This window comes from Schistocerca serialis, chromosome 8 (genome assembly GCF_023864345.2).
Source record: "Schistocerca serialis cubense isolate TAMUIC-IGC-003099 chromosome 8, iqSchSeri2.2, whole genome shotgun sequence".
NCBI classification, from domain to species: domain Eukaryota; kingdom Metazoa; phylum Arthropoda; class Insecta; order Orthoptera; family Acrididae; genus Schistocerca; species Schistocerca serialis.
In genome coordinates this window covers 187,129,702-187,153,591 of record NC_064645.1, presented here as the reverse complement: position 1 = coordinate 187,153,591, position 23,890 = coordinate 187,129,702, and the positions used below count along the sequence as shown (strand labels likewise).

The 23,890-nt window shown below is 44.4% G+C and overlaps 1 protein-coding gene, 1 non-coding gene and 1 pseudogene across 2 annotated transcripts in view; 1 reads left to right on the top strand and 2 right to left on the bottom strand.

Moving 5' to 3' along the window:
* Positions 1 to 23,890, top strand: part of LOC126416244 (zinc finger and SCAN domain-containing protein 22-like) — a 768,818-nt gene that overhangs the window by 542,952 nt on the left and 201,976 nt on the right. The window lies entirely within an intron of this gene.
* Trnas-cga (transfer RNA serine (anticodon CGA)) lies at positions 1,509 to 1,583 on the bottom strand. Its single transcript has one exon. It is a non-coding gene; the product is annotated as a tRNA-Ser (tRNA).
* LOC126417284 (5S ribosomal RNA) lies at positions 20,768 to 20,885 on the bottom strand (annotated as a pseudogene).

The following is a 23,890-nucleotide window of genomic DNA, read 5'->3' as shown; positions in this document are numbered from 1 at the left end:
GAGACACAAGTTCCTTTTTATTAAATTCTTCTTCGTGCAGACGTCGTTTCATTGAGGACAGCTGACCTCTAAGATATTTATTACGTGCTCGCAATTTCATGCACATGTTCCTTAGATGAGCATTTCTCCTCTGTAGTGACGCTACAGAATTCTGTAAAGTGACTTTATGTGGATCACTACAAAGAACTTCATCTGTAAATGTATACTTGTCAACATTCCTCTTCAATGGTGAGAGCTTCTTTAAAGTCTCTAGGCTTCTTCTACGAATTTCACGTTTGTTAAAACGTTCTTTCCTTTCTTCTATTGCAATCGGTGTGTTATCACTGGCGTTACTACCACAAGGCAAATTGCAAGACGGATACGCATCACTCTTAAGGATCAGTTTCCGCGGTAAATTTAACAGCTCTGAACGTAAGTCCCGGATATAATCCGTTTCCTTGAAATGACGAGAGCATATTCTAGCGTTCCCTACGTTCACAGGATCTTTCCTAAAGCATTTTGAAAGCCAAACCTTTTGCAGACTTTCATCACGTGGGAAACAATGCAACACTATTTCAGTCCCTTTTGTATTGCGATTGTGAGAGTTACAGCCAACAACAGCACAACCTGGCATTGCTTCCACACACTACATCTACATGACTACTCTGCAATTCACATTTACATGCTTGGCAGAGGGTTCATCGAACCACAATCATACTATCTCTCTACCATTCCACTCTCGAACAGCGCACAGGAAAAACGAACACCTAAACCTTTCTGTTCGAGCTCTGATTTCTCTTATTTTATTTTGATGATCATTCCTACCTACTCTAATACTTCGGACAAACACTCACTGCACAAAGATAACCAAACGGAAACGACAACACGCACGAAACACAACACGAACGAACCACGGCAACACAAAGCTCAGACGTACACTTCGCGCGCGCCAAGAGCTGTTCCTTAGTGACGTCATGCGCAGAACGTCAGAAATGGGTTTGCTTCTGCGCAGCAGTTACTGCTCCCTCGTGAGTGTGCTTTCCTTTAAATCTTAACCTTAATTACTTTTTGCTATGCTGTGAAAAATGTATGTATTAACTATTTGTATGACGATTGCAACCTGAAACAACGGAGCTCAAACCCACAAGCTTCAGCATACCAGCCAATTAATTTACCCGCTAGTTTGAGGCGCCGTTTTCATAATACTGCTATTTTCAAGGATCTGATGGGTCACAAAAAGTACTGAAATTCGTTTATGCCAATTACTGGCAAACGAGGTTCCACCAGGGTGAAATGAAAACTGAGACGTTAGCACACGGCGCGGCATCGATGAGACTGCTCGCTTTATAGAATTACAGAGCGTCTTGCACCCTCGTATTGCTGAAAACTTGTTGAGCATGGACTTAAAGCAGCATCACAGGGCGTACTAAGAAGCAACATATTAAATAAATTGCTTTTCTAGTAAGTGCTAATCTTCGCTGTTACGTGAAGTAATCACATCGTTGAAACTTCCTGGCAGATTAAAACTGTGTGCCCGACCGAGACTCGAACTCGGGACCTTTGCCTTTCGCGGGCAAATGCTCTACCAACTGAGCTACCGAAACACGACTCACGCCCGGTACTCACAGCTGTACTTCAGCCAGTACCTCGTCTCCTACCTTCCAAACTTTACAGAAGCTCTCCTGGAGGTTCGCAGGAGAGCATTGATTCCTTACGTTACTGATCTGATGATGTCATTTTACCGAAACACGTAATTAGAACGAATAAAATGTAACCTAGACAGAAAAAAAATTGCGAGTAAAATAATGAAACAATGCACCAGTTACGTATTTTTTTCATGCCTAGCACAACGCCCTTCGATAATTTATTCTCGTTGTCAAGTGTAGATATTTACGTGTGTACTATGTGCGATGTCTCCATGTGTGTCCTTTCTTGAACTGTAGTCGTCTTTTAGAGGTGATATTGCGATCAGGCAGTCGGAAAAAATAAAACTTGGGAGGTTTTTTTTTTTTTTACCTTAGGAACAGTAGAAATTCTTCCAATCCATATGTGGCATACAGCAACCAGTGCTTAACAGTATTGGTTAAAAACAGTCTTGGTTGCATTTTTAGTCTTTTAGTTTTCAACGACGCGTTTCGCCTTATTTAGGCATCTTCAGGTTATCTACATAGAAAACAGAGAACAAATACATATATTTAAGAATGGCGATCGCGTTGTGCAGACTTGGATAACCTACAAGCATGTATAAACAGATCAACTTAATTTGGCATAATGCATGATGCTTACTGCCTGAGCCCCCATCTTGCTCTGTTACTGGCTCCTGTGAACGGGAACGCGGTATGCAGATCTTGGTGCCTCTCGCGTCCATCTAGAAAAGGTAACGATTTTACTATTTCATATTTCTAGTTTTCACTGAATTTAAAGAAGGCGATCTTGGCCTGATATATTCGACGATGCCCTTGGCTACACTGACTAAAGGATTCTTGCCCGCCAAGTTGGTCGAGCGGTCTAACGCACGGCTTTCCTGGCGGATTCGCGTCGAGGTCCGTTGAACGGGCCAGTCTGTGGATGGTTTTTAGGCGGTTTTCCATCTGCCTCGGCGAATGCCGGCTGGTTCCCCTTATTCCGCCTCAGTTACACTATGTCGGCGATTGCTGCGCAAACAAGTTCTCCGTTCTCCACTTACGCGTACAGCACCATTACTCTACCACGCAAACATAGGGTTACACTCGTCTGGTGTGAGACGTTCCCTGGGACGGCGGAGGGGTGAAGTGGACTGCGGTAGTCGTCGTGGGGTTGTGGACCACTGCGGCTGCGGCGGGAACGGAGCCTCTTCATGGTTTCTAGGTCCCCGGTTAACTCACAATACAAAGGATTCTTCCAAGAAATACCAAATTAAGGTATTTGCTCTTTCAATAGTTGATCCGTTTGTACATGCTTATAGGTTATCCAAGTGTGCACAACGCGATCCTGATTCTTAACTAGATGTATTTGTTCTCTGTTTTCTATGTAGATAACCTGAAGATGCCTAAATAAGGCGAAACGCATCGTTGAAAAATAAAAAACTAAAATTGCAACAAAGACTGTTTTTAACCAATATTTAGGAAAAGTATATTTCTCTGTCTACATACACCGTTTACGATGAACGAAATTAAGGGGGAAAAAAATGTGTTTAAGTGCCTCATGGTCGCAGAGCTCTACGAAGGTTTCCTGCCTTCCATCAATAGGTGATTAGGCCAAAGTGGATCTTAGTGGATTTAAGTGAGGACATGCACCTTGGGAGCAGTCCACGATAGATTGTTACCGGCCGACCTTCTGCACCAGGGCTGGTCCAGTGCATAGACTGGTACTCGGCGCACAGTAGAGCGGGCGCATTCACACGATCCCCGGTAGCGGCGCGCACTCTGCTGGCCTCTGGGCGCACACTCAGCGCCGCGACAGGTTGGCGGTCCACATCAAAGGCCGAGAGCCCGCCGCTACCGCCGCCGCCGATAGTACTCGTAAAAGCCGGGCCGTCGCTGATTTACGACGGCGCGCAGTCCGGTAATATTTTAATTAATGCCTCGGGCACCGACTACGGACGCCGGCTCCCTCACAACGCGGTCTGCGAGCCTCCTTCAACTCTTCGCCCACGTGTTGTTAGCGGTCCATACCCTGCGTCTCGCGGTCTCCTATTTAAACGCAAAACGCACGCTCTTCCATTCAGTTACGTTCACATAACTGCGTCCGTTACGGTTCATTGTTCTTCTTAGCTTGTTGTTGAGATTGTGGTCTTCAGTCCTGAGACTGGTTTGATGCAGCTCTCCATGCTACTCCATCCTGTGCAAGCTGCTTCATCTCCCAGTACGTATTGCTGCCTATATCCTTCTGAAACTGTTTAGTGTATTCATCTCTTGGTCTCCCTCTACGATTTTTACCCTCCACGCTGCCCTCCAATACTAAATTGGTGATCCCTTGATGCCTCAGAACGTGTCCTACCAACCGATCCCTTCTTCTAGTCAAGTTGTGCCACAAAATCCTCTTCTCCCCAATCCTATTCAATACCTCCTCATTAGGTAGCACCACATTTCGAAAGCTTCTATTCTCTTCTTGTCCAAACTGTTAATCGACCATGTTTCACCTCCATACATGGCTACACTCCATACAAATACTTTCAGAAACGACTTCCTGACACTTAAATCTATACTCGATGTTAACAAATTTCTCTTCTTCAGAAACGCTTTTCTTGCCATTGTCAGTCTACATTTTATATCCTCTCTACTTCGACCATCATCAGTTATTTTGCTCCCCAAATATCAAAACTGCTTTACTACTTTAAGTGTCTCATTTCCTAATCTAATTCCCTCAGCATCACCCGACTTAATTCGACTACATTCCATTATCCTCGTTTTGCTTTTGTTGATTTTCATCTTATATCCTTCCTTCAAGACACTGTCCATTCCGTTCAACTGCTGTTCTTAGTTTAGTGTCTGCAATATCCAATATCGACCCTTCATTCGACCACAGAAGTAACCCGAACTCCGTTACTATAGCACACAATACTCCACAGTCCGTCCAAATCAAGTTCTATTCTCGAACGTTAAAGAAAACACCTCCCTTGGCGTTCTTTCAGTTTATCAGTATTGTTAATATTATCTCCCACTTACCAGTTTTTTTCATCTCGGTGTTCCATTGTAACTTGTTTACATTTATATCTCTTATCAGAACCAGTATGACAGTAAATGCGCCGGCCGGTGTGGCCGAGCTGTTCTAGGCGCTTCAGTCTGGAACCGCGCGACCGCTACGTACGCAGCTTCGAATCCTGCCTCGGGCATGGATGTGTGTGATGTTCTTAGGTTAGTTAGGTTTAAGTAGTTCTAAGTTCTAGGGGACTGATGACCTCAGAAGTTAAGTCCCATAGTGCTCAGAGCCATTTGAGCCATTTGACAGTAAATGCAACGAGTCAATCTGGGCCTCTCAAAATAGAACTGAACCATTGATTTCACCACTCTATAGATGGCGGAGAAAAGCCGTAATTGTCAAGGCAAGGCTACAGAACGATGGTAGAGCAGTCGGAGGAGGGGAGGGGGGAAGTCGAGGCAGCCATAGTGACGCTAGAAGTCTCTGCCCTACCGATATACTTCAGAAGCTGAAGAGCTGAATCAGTAACTTTTAGATGTTGATGTTGATGATGATTGGATTGTGGGGCGCTCAACTGCGCGGTTATCAGCGCCCGTACAAATACTCAACATTTTCTCAGTCCAGTCTTCCACTTGCATTAATGATGATGAAATGATGAGGACAGAACAAACACCCAGTCATTTCGAGACAGGTGAAAATCCCTGACCCCTCCAGGAATCGAACCCGGGACCCCGTGCTCGGGAAGCGAGAACGCGACCGCGAGACCACGAGCTGTGGACAATAACTGCTAGCGAATAAACTAATTATGTACCTACGAATCACCTCTTCTTCTCTAAATGAAACTGAAGTACGGGAGAGTTACTTATATTTGACCGGCTCCTAATACAGGGTTATTACAAATGATTGAAGCGATTTCATAAATTCACTGTAGCTCCATTCATTGACATATGGTCACGACACACTTCAGATACGTAGAAAAACTCATAAAGTTTTGTTCGGCTGAAGCCGCACTTCAGGTTTCTGCCGCCAGAGCGCTCGAGAGCGCAGTGAGACAAAATGGCGACAGGAGCCGAGAAAGCGTATGTCGTGCTTGAAATGCACTCACATCAGTCAGTCATAACAGTGCAACGACACTTCAGGACGAAGTTCAACAAAGATCCACCAACTGCTAACTCCATTCGGCGATGGTATGCGCAGTTTAAAGCTTCTGGATGCCTCTGTAAGGGGAAATCAACGGGTCGGCCTGCAGTGAGCGAAGAAACGGTTGAACGCGTGCGGGCAAGTTTCATGCGTAGCCCGCCGAAGTCGACGAATAAAGCAAGCAGGGAGCTAAACGTACCACAGCCGACGGTTTGGCAAATCTTACGGAAAAGGCTAAAGCAGAAGCATTTCTTAAACAGGAGATTGGAAAACCGATGGATCGGTCGTGGTGGAGATCATGATCAACAATTCATGTCATGGCCTCCCGACTTAACCCCATGCGATTTCTTTCTGTGGGGTTATGTGAACGATTCAGTGTTTAAACCTCCTCTACCAAGAAACGTGCCAGAACTGTGAGCTCGCATCAACGATGCTTTCGAACTCATTGATGGGGACATGCTGCGCCGAGTGCGGGAGGAACTTGATTATCGGCTTGATGTCTGCCGAATCACTAAAGGGGCAAATATCGAACATTTGTGAATGCCTAAAAAAACGTTTTGAGTTTTTGTATGTGTGTGCAAAGCATTGTGAAAATGTCTCAAATAATAAATTTATCGTAGAGCTGTGAAATCGCTTCAATCGTTTGTAATAACCCTGTATATACCATTGTTGATACCCAGATGCAACTGAAGCATGAATGACTTAGTATATATTATTCTATCTAAACAGAGTGCGGCTAACAGGTTTTAAAACTAAAAAAAAAGACAAGGCACAGTAAAAGATATTGCAAGAACGCAGCAAAAAAGGAAGTTACCTGACTCAGTAAATTATTCTGAAGTTTACTTGTGTTGTAACTTACGTGGCACCACTGCTGCCTGCCGATGACAAAAAAACACCTATGTGAATATGATTTCTGCCTAAAAACATGATAATTAACTGGGCAATAAGCCAAAAATGTAGAGAGGAAGGAAAGATCACAACAAAGCACACTGGACCTTGGGCATTCATATATGAAGAGCATTAAAAACACTACGCATCACAAGTAAAGGAATACTTTTTTGAAACGCCGTAATTGTTTCCAGTTGCAACATAGAAGTTTGAAATTTGGCTCAAAGGCGTCTTCAACCTTCCTCTGCAATAGTGCTAAAGTGTAGTGCCCTGTGACGTCACCTGCGGGATCGGGGACTCTTCAAACAGCAAGGTGTTCACACATGCTAGAAAAAGGTCAGAGATCAGAAGTTCATGTGAGATGTATGGAGGTCAATGAAGTCACGTTGGCACCAGACTTCATCAAAATTCTGTCCAGCGCCACAGTGGACGTGGTACACGATGGGAAGGTCGTCACAGTCACTGTTACCCACGTTTCACCCGTTCTTTTGACGCCTCTGCGATGGAGATGCGAACCGCGACAAACAGCGTTGAAATCACGCAGGGTTCTTACTAGTGGCCTAGGAAAACATTTCAGACACACCCTCGGTCAGAATTGACACGAAAAGGCCTCAGGGGATGACATAAAGGGCATCAGTGAAACAATACCTTCCTTTGGGGCGTATATTCCCACATTTCGCGGTCGAGAAAGACAGCTACAGTGCGATGAGAACAAGATGAATTTCTTGCCACCAGTTGACATTGCTCACACCCCCGTATTCATTCTGCTTTATATCTCGTCAGACGCTCAGTTCTTCTAACTTTCTAGCGCTTGATTCACAGTCACATAACCAAACAATTGTGGCACCTACTGCCTATTTAGCAGCGGTGTATTACATTTACGTTGAGGATCAGCTTTGACCAGATGGCGATCTGAATATATCTTTCTTCACTTCGCTACGATCTACTTGGCTACTATTTACCTACATATAAAATTACAATCAACGGACAGCCCCCTTGAGTTTGAAGATTTCTGCCTGATAAAAATGACTGTGGGACTGTTGGAAAACCAGAACAGAAGAGAACTGAAGCATTTGAGGTTTGGTATTACAGAAAAACGTTGAAAATTAGGTGGACTGATAAGGTAAGGAATGAGGAGGGCGAGGAAAGGAAAACACGGAAATCACTGACAAGAGGAAGGGACAGGATACTAGAGGCAGCTGTAGAGCGGGAAAACTGTGGAGAAAGAAAGAGATGGGAAAACATCCAGCAAATAATTGTGGACGTACGTTGCAAGTGTTACTCTGTGATGAAGAGGTTGGCATAGGACAAGAATTAGTGATGGACTGCATCAAACCAGTCGGCAGGAGACTGATGACTCAAAAAGAAAGATAATCACAAAATTGCTCCTACTGCTGATGATCCTAAATAAATGTACTTCCTTATTTACACTTTTTAATATCTCCATGTTTCTTAGTTTGTTATTCCAGTTCACATCTATCTTCGCCCCGACACACATATCGAGGCTCTCAGACTGCCGCAATTTTTACCTCTTCGTAGTGTACATCTCGGAGTACGACATACACTAATCAGAAGTACCCGAACACCGTTACGAAATGCCGAATTGACCACTTAAAGCCATGAGAGACGGACGTGCCATTATGAAAGGAGAAGGGGAGAGTTGTGTTGTCAGTAGAGACGCACTAATAGCATAATTGGTCGTCAAGAAGGCTCAGTGAATTCGAATGTCGTCTAGTCGTATGATGTAATCTAAGTAACAAAGCCATCAGGGACATTCCAGAGCTTTTAAAGTTAACCGAATCCACTGTTGATGAAGTAACTGTGATGTGGAAACACGAGGGAACAACCAGAGCTAAACAACAATCATGTAGTGAAGGCCAAGGACCAGAGAGCACGGCAGAGAGTGATTGTAGAAAAATCGCATTAAATCAGTGGGAAAAACCACTCGTGTGTTCGAATGTGCTACGAGAAGCCCAGCAAATCACAGTTTCTGAGCGTAGGGAGTTAAGAAAATGCGGTATAGTGGTCGAGGATTTCCCATAAGCCACACACTTCTGTAGCCAGTGATAAGGGATGCTTGTGATGATGTAAAGAGTGACGTCACTAGACCATGGATGACCGAAAACGAGTGATTTGGTGTAATAAGTGGCGCTGTACCCTGTGGTTAACCGACGGATGGGTGTGCTTGGAGAACGTTAGCTGGTGGTGGTAAGTTCCTATGGGACCAAAATGCTGAAGCCATCGGTCCCTAGGTTTACACATTACCTAATCTAACTTGCGGTAAGGACAACACACTCACCCACACCCGAGGGAGGACTCGAACGTCAGACGGATGGAGCCGCGCGAACCATGGCAAGGCCCCCTAGACCGCTCGGCTACTCCGTGCGGCGAGAACGTTACCTGCCCTCGTGTGTAGTCCCAAGAGTGAAGTACGGAGGAGGTGGCGTTATGATATTGGGGTGTTTCTCGTGGTTAAGGTGTGGTCCCCTTCATGGATTCAAGAAAACGCTGCATATGGAAGGATATGAACACGTTATGCAGCATTGTGCACTGAGTCCACTAGAGGAACAATTCCGCATATAATGATTATGGTTGGTACGAGCATGAAAACGCACCCTGTCAAGAAGCAGAGTGTGGAGGAACTGGTTTGTGGACAGAAACATAACTGAAATGGACTGGCTAGTCAGAGTCCCAACTTGAACCAAAAAGGTACACCTTTGGAACGAGCTACAACGTCGAATTCCCTCCAACGTCTCTCCTTGTCTGGTTTGAGCTGTTGAGAAAGAACGGGCTGTCATTGCTCCATAGACAGTCTGCCCCTTCACTGAAAGTGGCACCACTAAAGTTCAAGCAGTCATAAAGGCAATGGGTGAACACGCCCATTATTAATATGCACTAATAGGTGTCCAGATATTTTAAATTAAATAGCGTGTCTCTACATAACTCACGTATATTACTAGTCTTCTATTTCAATGTCGGTTCCTAGAGTAGCAGGGCACGAGGAAACGGGCTACGGAGATCAGCGTCAAACGAGGACAGTGTACATGACTTGCCCAACAAACACAGCACTCTGGCCCGACGTCGCCCTTCAGCTTTAAGCTGTAGCCGCGTGGGTGCCGGAACTAACCACAGCTCCGGCCCTGCCCGGTCCGCGCTGCGTCGTGTCGTGTCGTACCGTTCGCTGGGCTCTGTCTCTACACAATGCAGATTTATTCGCCATTGTTCGCAGCCGTCAGTAGCCGCCTTCGTCAACCTCCTCAGCGGCGGGACACCTGCGTCCGACTGGAGTCTGTAAGACAGAGTGCGACAGAGAGAAGATGACAGAAAGACAGAGAGAGAGAGAGAAAGAGAGAGGGAAGGAGTGAGGGAGGGAGAGGGAGACAAGGAGACGTCGACGACGACGGCCGTGACAATAAGACGGGCGGAATGGAAATAGGCGGCTCCTTAACAGGCGGCGACGGCCGCGGTGGGCCCGCCTGCCCGCTACGGCGGCGCGCAGAATTGAATTACTCGGCGACCACGGCTCGCTAACTCGATTACCGGGGGTGTTCATTAGGCGCGAGGAGGAAACGAAACGAGCAGGGAAAGCTTCGGCAGCGTCTCGCGTCGCGCCGCGCCGGGAAATTTGAGATGATTAATTGCGGGAGACCTCGGCACTCGCGACGCCTGTTATTAAACTCGAAAAATTGAAAGAAGAAGAGGGAAGTGGGGAAGAGGGAAAAAAAGAGCGTAAAGCGGCAGAAGAGAAAGGATTCCACAGCGCAACGCGCGCTGCCGGCGCTAAGCAAACAGTAATTAGCATTGCCCACTCTCCACCTCCGTTGTGACCGAGACAGGTTCATAAAAAGAGAGGAAGGTTTATTCGTCTCGTTTGAAGAGGGAGCCTTAAAGACGACACACTACCTCTATTGCAAAAGGACGAAGACGTGTCTGCCTTGTACGCTGATTGTCAAGGAGCTCCGTATGAACAGATATGTGAAGTTACAGGCGGTAGACATAAATATGGATACAGCAAAACATAATACTGCGGCTAATACAGTGCAGATGGCACTCAAAACAGCTTCTTGTCGTCTCGGAAAGGAGAAATGCAGAACCTGTACGGTTTTCAGGAGAGTCTTAGGCCGTTCTACATGAAAAACAGTTACAAGTTCAGTTAATACTCAAACTCGATCCCAAAGACTCAATAACAATGTGATCTGGATGGCCAGGGGAGATGCGACAATTCATCCTCATGCTCACAAAACCGATTTTGGGAGATGCGGCCTGCCGGAGTGGCCGAGCAGTTCTAGGCGCTACAGTCTGGAGCCGAGTGACCGCTACGGTCGCAGGTTCGAATCCTGCCTCGGGCATGGATGTTTGTGATGTCCTTAGGTTAGTTAGGTTTAATTAGTTCTAAGTTCTAGGCGACTGATGACCTCAGAAGTTAAGTCGCATAGTGCTCAGAGCCATTTGAGATGCGGCTGTGTGAACAGGACCCTCTCATCTTGGGAAACAGAATCACTATTGGGAAACAAACACTGTATCTTGGGCTACACCTTATCTTCGAAAATGGTCACATAATCCTTCGACATAACGGCGGAGCACTTGGAATACCAGAAAATGGTTGCCCAAATCCTCACCGAGGCCCCGCCGTGATTACTCTTGCGAAGTAAAATCGGCCAGAAGTTGGAAAGAGTGTGAAACAAGACTCATGTGACCAAATAATTGTCTTCCGTTTCTCCATACTCCAGGTTTTATGACCGTGCGAGGTGGCGCAGTGGTAGCACACTGGACTCGCATTCGCGAGGATGACGGTTCAAACCCGCGTCCGGCCATCCTGATTCAGGTTTTCCGTGATTTCCCTAAATCGCTCCAGGCAAATGCTGGGTGGTTCCTTTGAAAGGGCACGGCCGACTTCCTTCCCCATCCTTCCCAAATCTGATGACACCGATGACCTCCCTGTTTGGTCTCTTTCCCCAAACGATCCAATCCAATCCAAGTTTTATGATTGCGATACCACTGTTTTCTGTTATGTACAACTGCACCATTGACGAGTGGCTTTGGAGTACGAGCTCCCTGCAATTCCCTGTTTATAGAGCTTTGTGTTGCTTTGGTGCTAACAAGGTCCGTGAGTACGACACTCAGTTCTACGGCTGTCGTAGCCTTGCTTTTCGTCACAGTCCTCCTCAGCTCACTCTGCCCTCCGCGTTCTGACCTAGCGGATGATGATTTTCCGTTTTCCCTGTAAGTGATATAATTCTGTTCTACGATGCCTCTTGAAACGCCAAACATTTTGGTTCACTTTCTTACTGAAGCATTCACTATACCAGCACCAACAATTTGCCCACTTTCGAAGTCACGTAGTTCCGACATAACGTACTCACATCTGCACATAACACTGTTTTGACCACGACTGGCATTTGCAACATATTGAGGGACATTGCACAGGTACCGTTCGTGGTGACATACAACAGCATAACCTGCAAGGGCTTGGCCAACATTTACATTTTTGTTCGAGAATGGATTTCTCGCGGTGTTTCCCTGTGCGTAGTTGTTTCAGCAACCAGACGCGTCTGCTTCTGAATTACTCATCAGAATACTGTGGTATGCAACTGGGTGGTCTGTGTTTTAAATAGGTAACCGGTGCACGTAGGATGGGGTGGGGCAGGGGAGGACAGTGGAGAAAAGGTGGAGGGAAAGGGGTTGGGGGACGGGACTATACGATTAATTAGCAACAACTGGTGTCATTTATGTACTATTCTTCCGGTAGTTTTCAGTCCGAAGGCTGGTTAGATGCAGCTTTTAAGGCTAGTCCATGTTTTGCAAACCTCTTCATCTACGCATAACTAGAGCAACCTACATCAGTTTTAACTCTACTGTATCAAGCCTTCCTCTACCAGTTTTCCATTCCCCAATAACCCCCCCCCCCCCTCCCTCCATCAGCCATCTACAAACACACACTTCCCTTCATTACTAAATTGTTTATTAATGCCTAATGACGTGCCTTATCATACATCACCAATCTTCTCTTTTAATCAAGAACTACGTCTCACAAATACCAAAGAACAACAGCGCACGAGACTCCGAAATGGGACGATCGGATTTTATGCGATGGATACTGTTTACGTCACGCTGTTTAGGCCACGCTTCCCACCCATCCCTCTCCCTCCCAGTATAACCTGCAGTCACTCACAGTTACCGTGTCACAGACGCCTGGCATTTTAATAATAGCAGTACAATAAATAAAATGTTTTAATATCAACATTAATTTGCTTATGTCATGTTTTTTATAGCGCTTAGCTTCTTGTGGGGTTTGTGATGACCCTCATACATCTCCCCATCCCGCCCCCTCCCCATAAACACACACACACACACACACACACATACACGCACGCACACACACACACACACACACACACACACACACACACACACACACACACACACACGTGCGCGCGCACGCACACACATACACACACACACACACACACGCACACATGAAGATACAGAAGAAAATGCACCCTGTTAACACAGCTGATGGTTATAGAGTAATATTATCACTTTACTTCATTTGTACAAAAACTTCTCACATAGTACACTCGTCATGGAAAAAAATAAATAAATCTAGCCTACATAAAATTGGTTTTCTCCGCTGCGCAACATCTGCAGCTACATGCAATTTGCTATGATTTTTTATCATATACATTATTGTTATCAGTCTTGCTTGACGCTTACGGCTATCCTTGCTAAGATACAGTGTATATTCTTGCTCCATTTTAAAACAGCGTTATTAAGAAACTTCTGTAGTGCAAAGTTAATCTTGCCTGTAAAGTTATAGCGACGCTTTATAATCATGTACATTTTCGTGTTAGACACCTTGTCTGTTCCGAAACAAAGCAATTTACAGCTGCTCGCACGATCCCCTTCTACCTATGGCCACAGACCCAATGGTAATATGAAAACAATTAACTGTTAACGTTCGGATCTCTCTTCACTGCGCGTAAGGGATTAACTGCTTGGTTGTAAAATTACCCTCCGATATTTTGTTTGCTGTTAGCCTTCTGTTTATTCTTTACAAAGTTAATTTCTCTCTACCACCAGTCGCTGAAAATAATGTGCCTTTGCATGCTGAAGAACGTCCATTTTTATATCACCAGTTTAAAGAATAGTTACGTGTATTACGGTTGCAGAGTTATGAGCTTCTTTCTCCATCCTTTTGAAACTGTGGACAGTGTCAGCATGAATAAGCATCAGCATTTTATTCTCTTTGCACTGTGCAGTAAGCCATTAACAAATACCTTCGCATAGCCTCTTCACTTGTAACAGACATCCAAAGCATTTGGAGCTCAAGACAACCGAAGGTACCTCTCAGTTACTTTGAACGTAAGTTACACTCGAAGTACATGTGATAAATACCTTCTTTTCAATCAGAAATAATAAAGAAGTTGCTTTGTGAAGTATTTTATGTTAACTGCAACGACAGGCAGCCTCCGATAATTTTGAGAACTGACAGTAACTTCCACTGCTATTAAACAACTAGGTACATGCGAACCGAGGCAGCACCGTTCCCTCCATTTGAGCAGTAGGAAAATTTCTTTGGTTTTACAATACTTTACAACAGTGTTCAGAAAGAAATACTAGTAGTTTCCGAGACTGAATTGCCATGCCAGATATATACAGGAGCCGCTGTAATAAATATGAAGAGGTAAATTTCGTTACCTCAAGTTAAACCCTTACAAAAGTCCTCCCACCTCTCCAGGAACTCTCTTTGTTTTAAGAAGGGACAATAGCACAGCAGGTGGCTAGCAATACGTTACCAGATACAGAATGTCATAATGTTGTCAGTGGCCAATGTAACTATTAAATTAACAGTTCATTTTCTTAGAGACAGCAATGAGTATGCTGCCTAGCTGAAGAGACGTGGAAAAAGTCGTGAGAGTAATACCACCGAGCTGAGCAGCTCCATCTGGGAAGGGTGACCTCCTGGCTAGTGACGAACGCCCGGCTGCTGATGGGATGCCCACGTGTATTGAAGGCAGAGCGTCATCTGCAGCTAAGTTGCGGCGTCTGTCGCAGCTGCCTTGCTCGCCGGCTTAATTTGTGTTTTCTTATTACGAGCCGCGTGTGTCCACGGTTTATTAAATTAGGCGGCCCCTCGCCTACATCTCTCCCCTCCCTTCCACCCCCCCCCCCCCCCCCCCCCCACCACTGGACGAGAGTCGCCTTTTTGCGGCCCGGGCTCGTGATAAGTTACCTCCGGCGACCGTGGTGAATCTGTGTTTGGATGAGCCGTCACTCGTGAAATATGTGGCGATTGCATGACGCCTTCCTTCGCCTTTCGTTCCGGCGGCGTCTGGTCTTCTGGGAGAGGTAAGAGGGGGGCGGTGTTGCCTGCAGGGGAGAAGGGAATGGAAAGGGGGGAAGGAATTTAGGGGATGGGGGTCACGAGCGTGAGTGTGGTAGGGCATTAGTTAGCTGCAGCCACTGCTAATGTCCTGAAGAAATTAAACAATAGCGCCTATAAGCCCTAATTAATCATCTACTAAGTTTTTAATGTGCCTCAGAGGTAACTGGAAGAGGCTAGGAATTTTTTGATACAATATTTATTCTGATACTTTAATTTTCTCCATATTTATGTAAGAAGTAGCTGATTACTATATGTTATTGATTATTTATGTATATCATATTCTGTTCCATAAGAAAACAAGGTCATTTTGTAGAGTTAAAGAAACAAGATTTTTATCTTTTTAAAGGGTATGAATGCCGTATTCAAATTATTAAGTAAATTCCTTCACATATTCATTACAAACTCAATCTATAATGAATGTTTTCAGTATCCCCTCTAGGTGGAATCATTAACTTTCACGGCTTCCTCTTCCCACATCAACTTCCATCACGCACGATGCTTGCTCCAGAAATATTTTCTTCAAAGCTAGTGAGCTATACGAATACGAAGTTTGGTCTAAATTTCTTCGTCCATTCATGAGTTACGCATACCACGTCATCCCTACACCTAGTCATATACCACGAACTTCTGTGGGGTATCGTAGACCCAGAAAGTTTGTTTTTTTCTGATCATAATATTCATACTAATATCCGATGAATTTCCTCCAAATATCAAGTGTTCCATTGTTATGCTTCAGATGTCACCCTTGTCCACCGCCACATATCCCCCCCCCCCCTCCCTCTTCCCTGTCCAAACTTCAGCCGTTCAATGTCATCAGTGTCATCACGACTAACGACAGCAGAAAATTAAGGATTCTACATCAAAATCGTAAGTATACCATTATTTTTCATGACAACCATTCACACTACCAACTCATTTTTAGGGATATTAGGATGGCTTACCCCAATAGCATTTTTTTTCTATCTATCAGTACTCGTGTACTGCCTGATTGAAATTTCTCCTGGCATTACAGTTATGCTTATCCGACACCACATTCCCATTCCTTTCCCACAAATAAAGATGCTAGTGCTGTATTACCGCCACAATAATTGTGTCTTTCTACTAAGTGATATGAGTACTGAGTTTGGTTGAAAGTGCTCCATACTTACCAGAGTTACGGAGGAAAGTAGTTGGGAAACACACACACACACACACACACACACACACACACACACACAAACACACACACAAAACTGGAACTCCAAGAGAGAATAAGTGTTTTTGATACATGACAATATAAAAATGATTAACATTACAGAAATGCCTTGGAGAAACTGATGTTACATGCTTTGAGATATGTTACCATCATTAGTGTGAGTCACGAAACTCTGATATTTATTCCATTCACACACTCCAGCACGGGAGCATGTGGGATGCATATTCCCGCCACGACCTCAGAGTTCAAGTGTCTTCCTTTCATGGCACTTGCTACCGGACTGCCCTACTAAAGTGTGTCTCGCCTATCCAGCGCTAGTATCTCACGACCGCTGCCTATAGCAGCTGTAGCGAAGTCCCAGTCACCTGACGCTCCGAAATGTTGCACTAAACGTAGCATCGGATGTGGCTATCTCTTCAACACAGCGACTATCTCTTATTCAGTTGCTTAAGCGTCTAAAAATTCCCTGCTGTGTGGCTTTACATTTCTAGTTCCTGTCGTACTCTCGACAAACTGCATCACAGAACAGGGAAGACAGGAATGTAATGGTACGTTTCTCTGGATTTGCTTCTTGTGCTCACGATCGTACAGTGATTAAATTGCACACACAAATTAATTAACTGTTTCTGCAGAAATCCAGCCGCAATATTTTAATATAGGATGTCCATAACGTCCCGCTGTCATTTCCAAACATCGTAACTTGAAATCCTATTACAGACAGAGCATAGTTTAGCAGCATTCATTGTTTTATTTCGGCCATGTCAGAATTTCAACGAGAGACTAACTCTTCGCTTGCAGAAGATCAAAGTGATATTAGAATTCTGCCTGTATGCGGATCAGTACTGCAGCATCAATAGTTCCGATTGCTTCATTGATTCGTGCTCGAACGGTGGCAATGTCATTGACTTAATGTGTAGTCGGGATCCTTGATGTAACCTTACAAAAAGAAGCCTAATCGTGTGGAACCTGGAGTGCGCAGGGCCATTCATCTGGACCATCAAGACCCATCCACCTCTCAGGAAATGTGTATTTCTGAGCACCCTGCACATTCAAACACCCATAGTGAGGGTAAATGACCTTCCAGCATCATGCTGAAATGCCTTGGCTGATGGATGCAGCTCTTCCATCGGTGATAGCAGGAATTGTTCGAATATGTTCAAGTAAACATTTCCCGTTGTGGTTTCCTCTGCGATGAAAACTCACCCCATTGAGCATTAGGCCACACCAAACATTAAGCTTCTGGGTATCACGCATATGTTCATGTGCGATGCGTGGTGTTCTGGAGCCCAGTCGTAATGTTGTGGCAAGTCACTTGTCTAGAAACGTGGAATGTTGCTACATCTGAAACAGGCATTTTTTAGGTATTCATTGCCAGAATCGATGGTGGCCAGCATGGAGCACGCGAATGCGTTACCGCAAGGGACGGTCGTTTGGTTGCAGTATTTGGACCATTTGCACTTTGCACGCAAAAAGGTGGAACCCCTATATAACACTTTATGGACAGTTGATCTTACTTCCTGCAATTCGCATGATGGGCGAAGAATCGACTTCTGGGAGCAGCACTGAAATACAACTTGCACTGTCAAAATGTGGTTGAGACACAGGTGGATGTCCACTTCCAGGAAAGTCTCTGAGACGGCATCGTTAAATATTTTGATGCACCTCATAATGCTTGTTTATACCGGTGGTGCAATCCCATATAGGATTCAGTAACACTGCAGTAATGTTATCACAGATTTGAATTCTGCAACCAGATGACGCGTTTTCCTTCTCCTGCTCTCTCGTCATTTTGATGCACTCCCAAGTAAAATTTGCGACAAAGGGGAAATACTTTGAGAGCTGTTAAGAGTTTTGCAATAGACCACGTTTCTCTAATAGTTCCCAGGTTATGATTGTATGAGATGGTAACGGGACTTCACGGATACCCTGTATTTTTTAAATATCAGTACTCAAAATGTTATAGATATTCCAGCTGTTGGCCCGCACGAGAACTGGACATCGCTCAGTTTGAAACTGAAACTGGTCAATTGTTTCATTCCATTACCACTGATTTATTGCTGTGTTTCCTAATGAAATCTTCTGAAAAAGTGACATGGATTGGTGACAATATATGTCCTGGAAAAATTTTGTGATCACCCAGAAAATGATGGGTTTTTACCGGACGCGTAGCAACTTGTGAGTTAGTTGCTGATGAGTGTTCCAGGCTGTATGGAAGAATGAAGTTTCGTCTAGAGTTGCGTTGGACGTCTTTGGAGGTGCTCCTGGCGACTCTACGTCTTAGTATCCAGGAGCATATCCAAAAACGTCCAGCACGACACTAGACGAAACTTCAGGAACCGAAGATTTTCTTCGACCATGCCCATACCACCTGGAAGACTTATTAGCAACTGTGACATCCGGTCGTGAAAGCCCGCACTGTGTGTTAGTGTCTTTTTTTTTAATTTTATTTTGTTTATTTAGAAACTAGTTTGTTAAAGAAAGATGCAGAGCTAAATATTCACTGCCCTTCTTTAACGAATTATCGTTGGTGAGAAATTCGTGTTATAATTTATTTAGGTTTTTAAGTTTCAACTGGATGAATTTATGTATACGACAGAAAAAAGCTTATGAATTTGCAAAGGCTATTTCGGTATAATGCTAGGACAAGGGGACGTATGAAATGGTCAATAAAAGCAATGGCTATTTCAGTAGAAGTTAAGAATAGTGGCTTACAGTTGGAAGTGCTGTGGATATCTAGTTAATTAGTGGCGAAATATTAGCTCAGAGGGACAAAATTGTTGCTGGAATGAGAAATCGTGTTTTTGACGGAATTATACGACTATTCGTCGGAAGTGACTTAAAACCACAGAAAATCCAAGAATCATGGTATTACGACTTCAATTCGCTTCCTCCGCCGTACGCTTTAACACATCAGCAGTACGCTTAGGGTCGTAGAGTCTCTTCCGAGCGAGGAAACGATTTTTTCAAGAAATACTGGGTTGCAACAGTCTGACCGACTCTGTTAGAATTAATAACGTGTAATTACTGTCATTCAGCGTCGACACGTTCTCAAATAAGTGCGCCTGGAAATATTTAATAGCAAGTGTTCTTCGGGAATTATTCCGTGATCCTCACCTGAAGTCTCGAGGAACCAGAGGTCGATGTGTAAATGCACACGGCAGTAATTGGTTGAATGCAATCAATCTTTATCGCTAATTGCGTCACACTACGTGCCGTAGCTGGGCACGCGTGAAGTTAAGCGGGACTTCGCGTGGGAGCGACCGAAAAAGAATGAGCCGCATGATTAAGTGCGCTGCGGTGTGCTGCGACCAGAAAAAGGGACCGCGGAATGTCTTCCGGACTTAATTAACGAAACGATTAAGCTACCGTGCGGCGGCTGCGCACAGACGCCTTAATTATTTCACGTCGCCATTTATTCAACTTCATTTTCCAGTCGCATCCTCCGCCTCCGCTCCAATCGACCTCGTTGAACTCGTGTTCTTCTTCTTTCTTTAATTTTGTTTCTCCGCTCTGGCTTACCTGTTTGGTCTCTACGTGGAAGAGGAACCCCCTCTTACCTCTCGACTTAATGGAGAAGGAGCTACCGCTATTTCGCAATTAACAGTGAAGGCGTAAATGAGACGCCACGCGGCAGTCGGAAACTTTACACGTAGTTTTATATCTCCTTTTACAAGTGATCGACTGTCGCACGAAGTACCACATTCGTGTTTTTGACAGATCTTAGAGTACTCAGTTTTAAGCCATATGGTACCATGAATCACATGCAGCTTTCTGATTCATTTTCGCTATCGGATAATATGAATTCTCCGTCTTGCCACGCCCATTAACAGGCAAGTTTAAGTTAACTTAGTGAGCTATCTCGCAAAGTCCCCATTCGGTGTCATAACTGCCGTAACATCTCTTCTGGCCCCGCAAAAAAACAGTCGGTTTTTGGCCTCTTCAAGTATCCTACATCTGAGCGCTCTGTTCTTGGCATATTCTTCGCTTGCCCCAAGCATCTGAGGGTCCTTGGTCACCTGGTCTCTTCATCTTATTTTCGGCCTACTTAAAAGTCCTCGCCCTTCTAGTTTCTTTTCTGACGCTTCTCTCAATCTCGATCACTCCCTGCTTCACTGACGTGGCCACATCGTCTCAGTCTCCTTGTCTTGGCTTCCGCATCATCTCGTTCGTTACGTATCTCCCTGCGCTCTCTGTTCTTTCTTATTCGCCATTCTCTTCCCTCACAAATTAGTCCAAATATTTTTGCATGATTTTATTTTCAAAAACCTTTATCTTCCTCTATTTACACTTATCTATTCTCCACATTTCTGTCCCTTTAATAATACTGGTCTAATCTAGAAACTAAACTAAACTCCTCCCGAACAGGCCATGAAGGCCCAAAGGTACCGACCGGCCGCCGCGTCATCCTTAGCCCACAGGCGTCACTGGATGCGGATTTGGAGGGGGATGTGGTCAGCACACCGCTGTCCCGGCCGTACGTCAGTTTCCGAAACCGGAGCCGCTACTTATCAATCAAGTAGCTCCTCAGTTTGCCTCACTAGGGCTGAGTGCACCCCGCTTACCAACAACGCTCGGCAGACCGAATGGTCACCCATCCAAGTGCTAGCCCAGCCCGACAGCGCTTAACTTCGGTGATCCGACGGGAACCGGTGTTACCACTGCGGGAAGGCCGTTGGCGGTCTAATCTACCGTCTACAATTAATTAAAATAATAACTGATTTAAATTTTAGTGCATGTTTTGATGTGATATCTCTATGATTGTTTTCGGCATTGCAGAAACTGTGGCTGCGATGTGCATATGACTGAAGCAAATAAAGGTGGAAAAGTACCAGCGAGACATATTATGTAAATATCCTGTGAATTTACGAGCTAACGATCTGTCTGCAGTGATTTTCGACCTAAGTCTTTGGAGAACAAATAACACAAGGCTAAAATGGCAACCTCAACGTGTTTCGGTCGTATGTGTATAACAGTCAGGTCTAGAATAAATTGGTAATTGTTTTCAGCTGCAGTCCTATGATTTAGTTATGGTTTATGTAATGATATCATCTTTCAGCGTGTCGAACAGACAAGAAATATGGAGCATATATGAACAGGACAGAAAACTGAATTTATTCCAGAGAAGTATCATCCCTTTGGAGAGAAAGTTGTTCATTTCATTCTACCTGGAATGGATTAGAATGAGGACATAAAATACAAGTACTGGCAGTTGAGAAGCGTTAGGAATTAATTAAAGGAGAATAAAAATTGAGTTGTTGATTGAAGCCTTAGCTCTCACATTTTAAATCTGTAAATCCAACTGAATACGATCTAAATGTCTTTATCTTATGCTTTAAAGAAATATTATTTCTTGCTGAAGTTGTGTCTGTTGAATATGGAGCGGAGAAGAGATAAGATTGTGACTGAAGGGCCACTGAAGAATAAAATGTGACTGCGCCATAGGCAGTGTGTCTGTGCATCTCTCAGTCTGAGTCTGTGTCTTGTCGCAAGTTAATTTATTCACTGAACGACTCACTTCCTGATTGCAAAAAGCCTGGCTCTCTTTTCCGACGGCTCCTCTTTAAGTACTCTAATTAACGCAGAAAATTGTCAGCGAAACACGAGTGGTCGGAAGAGCTGTGTTAAATCTGATGGGCGCGCGTCACTGCTCGTGTGGCAAGTGATGTCGTGAGGCCTTAGGACAGGCGTTCTCCGTGACAGGCAATTGGTGACCACTTTACATCATTTAATGAGCCTTAACTTGGGCCATTTGTTTAGTTTTTGTTCATTAAAGTAAGGCAACGCAACACCTGTAGTCATCAGAAAAACAATTGAAGGTTGACTCTTACCGTCCCTTCGACAACTGGATAATCAATACGGAGACATATTGGACTAATACGGGGCAGGAAGCAGACAGCAGCAATTTGAACGAACAGTTCTGACATTTGGCAGTAGTGCTTTAACAGAGGTTCAGAAAATCTACATACGATTGGCTAGACGAGGACTTGAGCACCCCACCTCTCTCGGGTGCTACACCAGTACGATAACGCAGCGACACTTCACACGAAAGCTTTAGACGACTACATCACTTTAATGCTGCAGGAAGAAATGATTCCCCCTACTAAGGTAATCTTGCTGTGTCATTCGTCTTTTCAATGTTTTGACATCATCTGATAGACACTCTTATTGTGTTTCTTGGTCCGTCCGTGTGCTCCGTCGTCAGCTTCCTTCCGCAGCTAAATTTGCAGCTGCAGGTGACTTTCTGCAAATTCATTAGTGGAAAATGGCGCAAAATAAGCCTTGGATACAGTAGAAACAGGGGAATATAGAGTTAAGTGGAAGGGCCATGTGAAAAGAATGAGGCCACAAAATATGTACCATACGGATAAATAAGTATTTTAAGGCTCCAAAGAGACGGCGTGAGTATGGCTGCCTCACGAAGAACGGAACAGTCGCGACTCTTAATCCCTGAAAGAGAAGCTGACTGTGTTGGTGATGATGACGGAAACAGTGAGTTTAGGTAGATAGTTGATCGGTTATAAATCAGCGTGGCTTCTGAACGCATTCACTGTCTGGTAGAGTCTATTTCACGACGCATCGCTGCTGTCCTTAGGGTGAAAGGGCATCCTATATATTGAGAAGGTGCATCTAATTCACTTATTTATATGGGTATAAATTAATGATGTTGCCCGCACTTTACTGTCCTGGAATACTGTAAATGCCAATTTTCCTCCGTGGTTTAGCGATGACCTTCCAACCAGAACTGCTTGTTTCGTTAAGCACGTCAAAGGGTTAAAACACCGTTCGAAGCGCTAGACTGGACTATTAATGACATGACAAATAATTGTAATTTCAGACTTTTTTCAGGGGATGTAGACATCTATAGCAAATAATTGTGTGAAAAACGTTAGACAGAGATTCAGTCAGACTTTGATAAGATTTCGAACTGATGCGAATATTGGCAGCTTAATACTGTGCACTTCAAAGAAAAGAGAGGAAAGTTAGCATTCTATGATTGTAGTACCAGTAATTCACTATTGGAAACAGACAAATATCTGAGTGTACCAGTTTGCAGGGGTATAAAATGCTATGATCGAAGCCGCAGATACAATACGTGACAGCCTTCGGTTCATTGTTAGAACATCAGTAAAATACAAAGCTGATTGTTTACAAAACATTTGTTTGACATGCCCTAGATATTGTCCAAGTAACGGGATCCAGCGGCTGATACTGAACGTGTACAGAATAGGGTAGTACGCATGTCACAGGTTTACGTATTTGATAAAGGGAGAACTTCATGGAGATGATGGAAACCTAAGCTGGCGAATGCTTGAAGGAAGACGCCAGTTGTCCCTGTCGGAAGTCTATTTACAAGGTATCGAGATCCAGTATTAAGTGAGGGATCTGGGAGCACTGAATAATCGTTGTCGAAGGAATCGCAAAGATTAGATTAATGTAGCGCGCAGAGAGATGTTAAGGGAATAATTTTTACAGCGCTCCATACGAGAATGGAAGGGACAGAAGTCATACAGATGAACCACTGGCAAGCGGTCTCCGCCATGCACATCGGAGAGTTTTGCAGCCTACTGATGCAAGCATAGCCGCAGAGGCGTCGAATAAATGCAACTACATTATGTGGTGTCGATGTCATATTGCTTTTAATGCTTTTGTGTAGGTTCCAAACAGCGAATATACCTGTTATG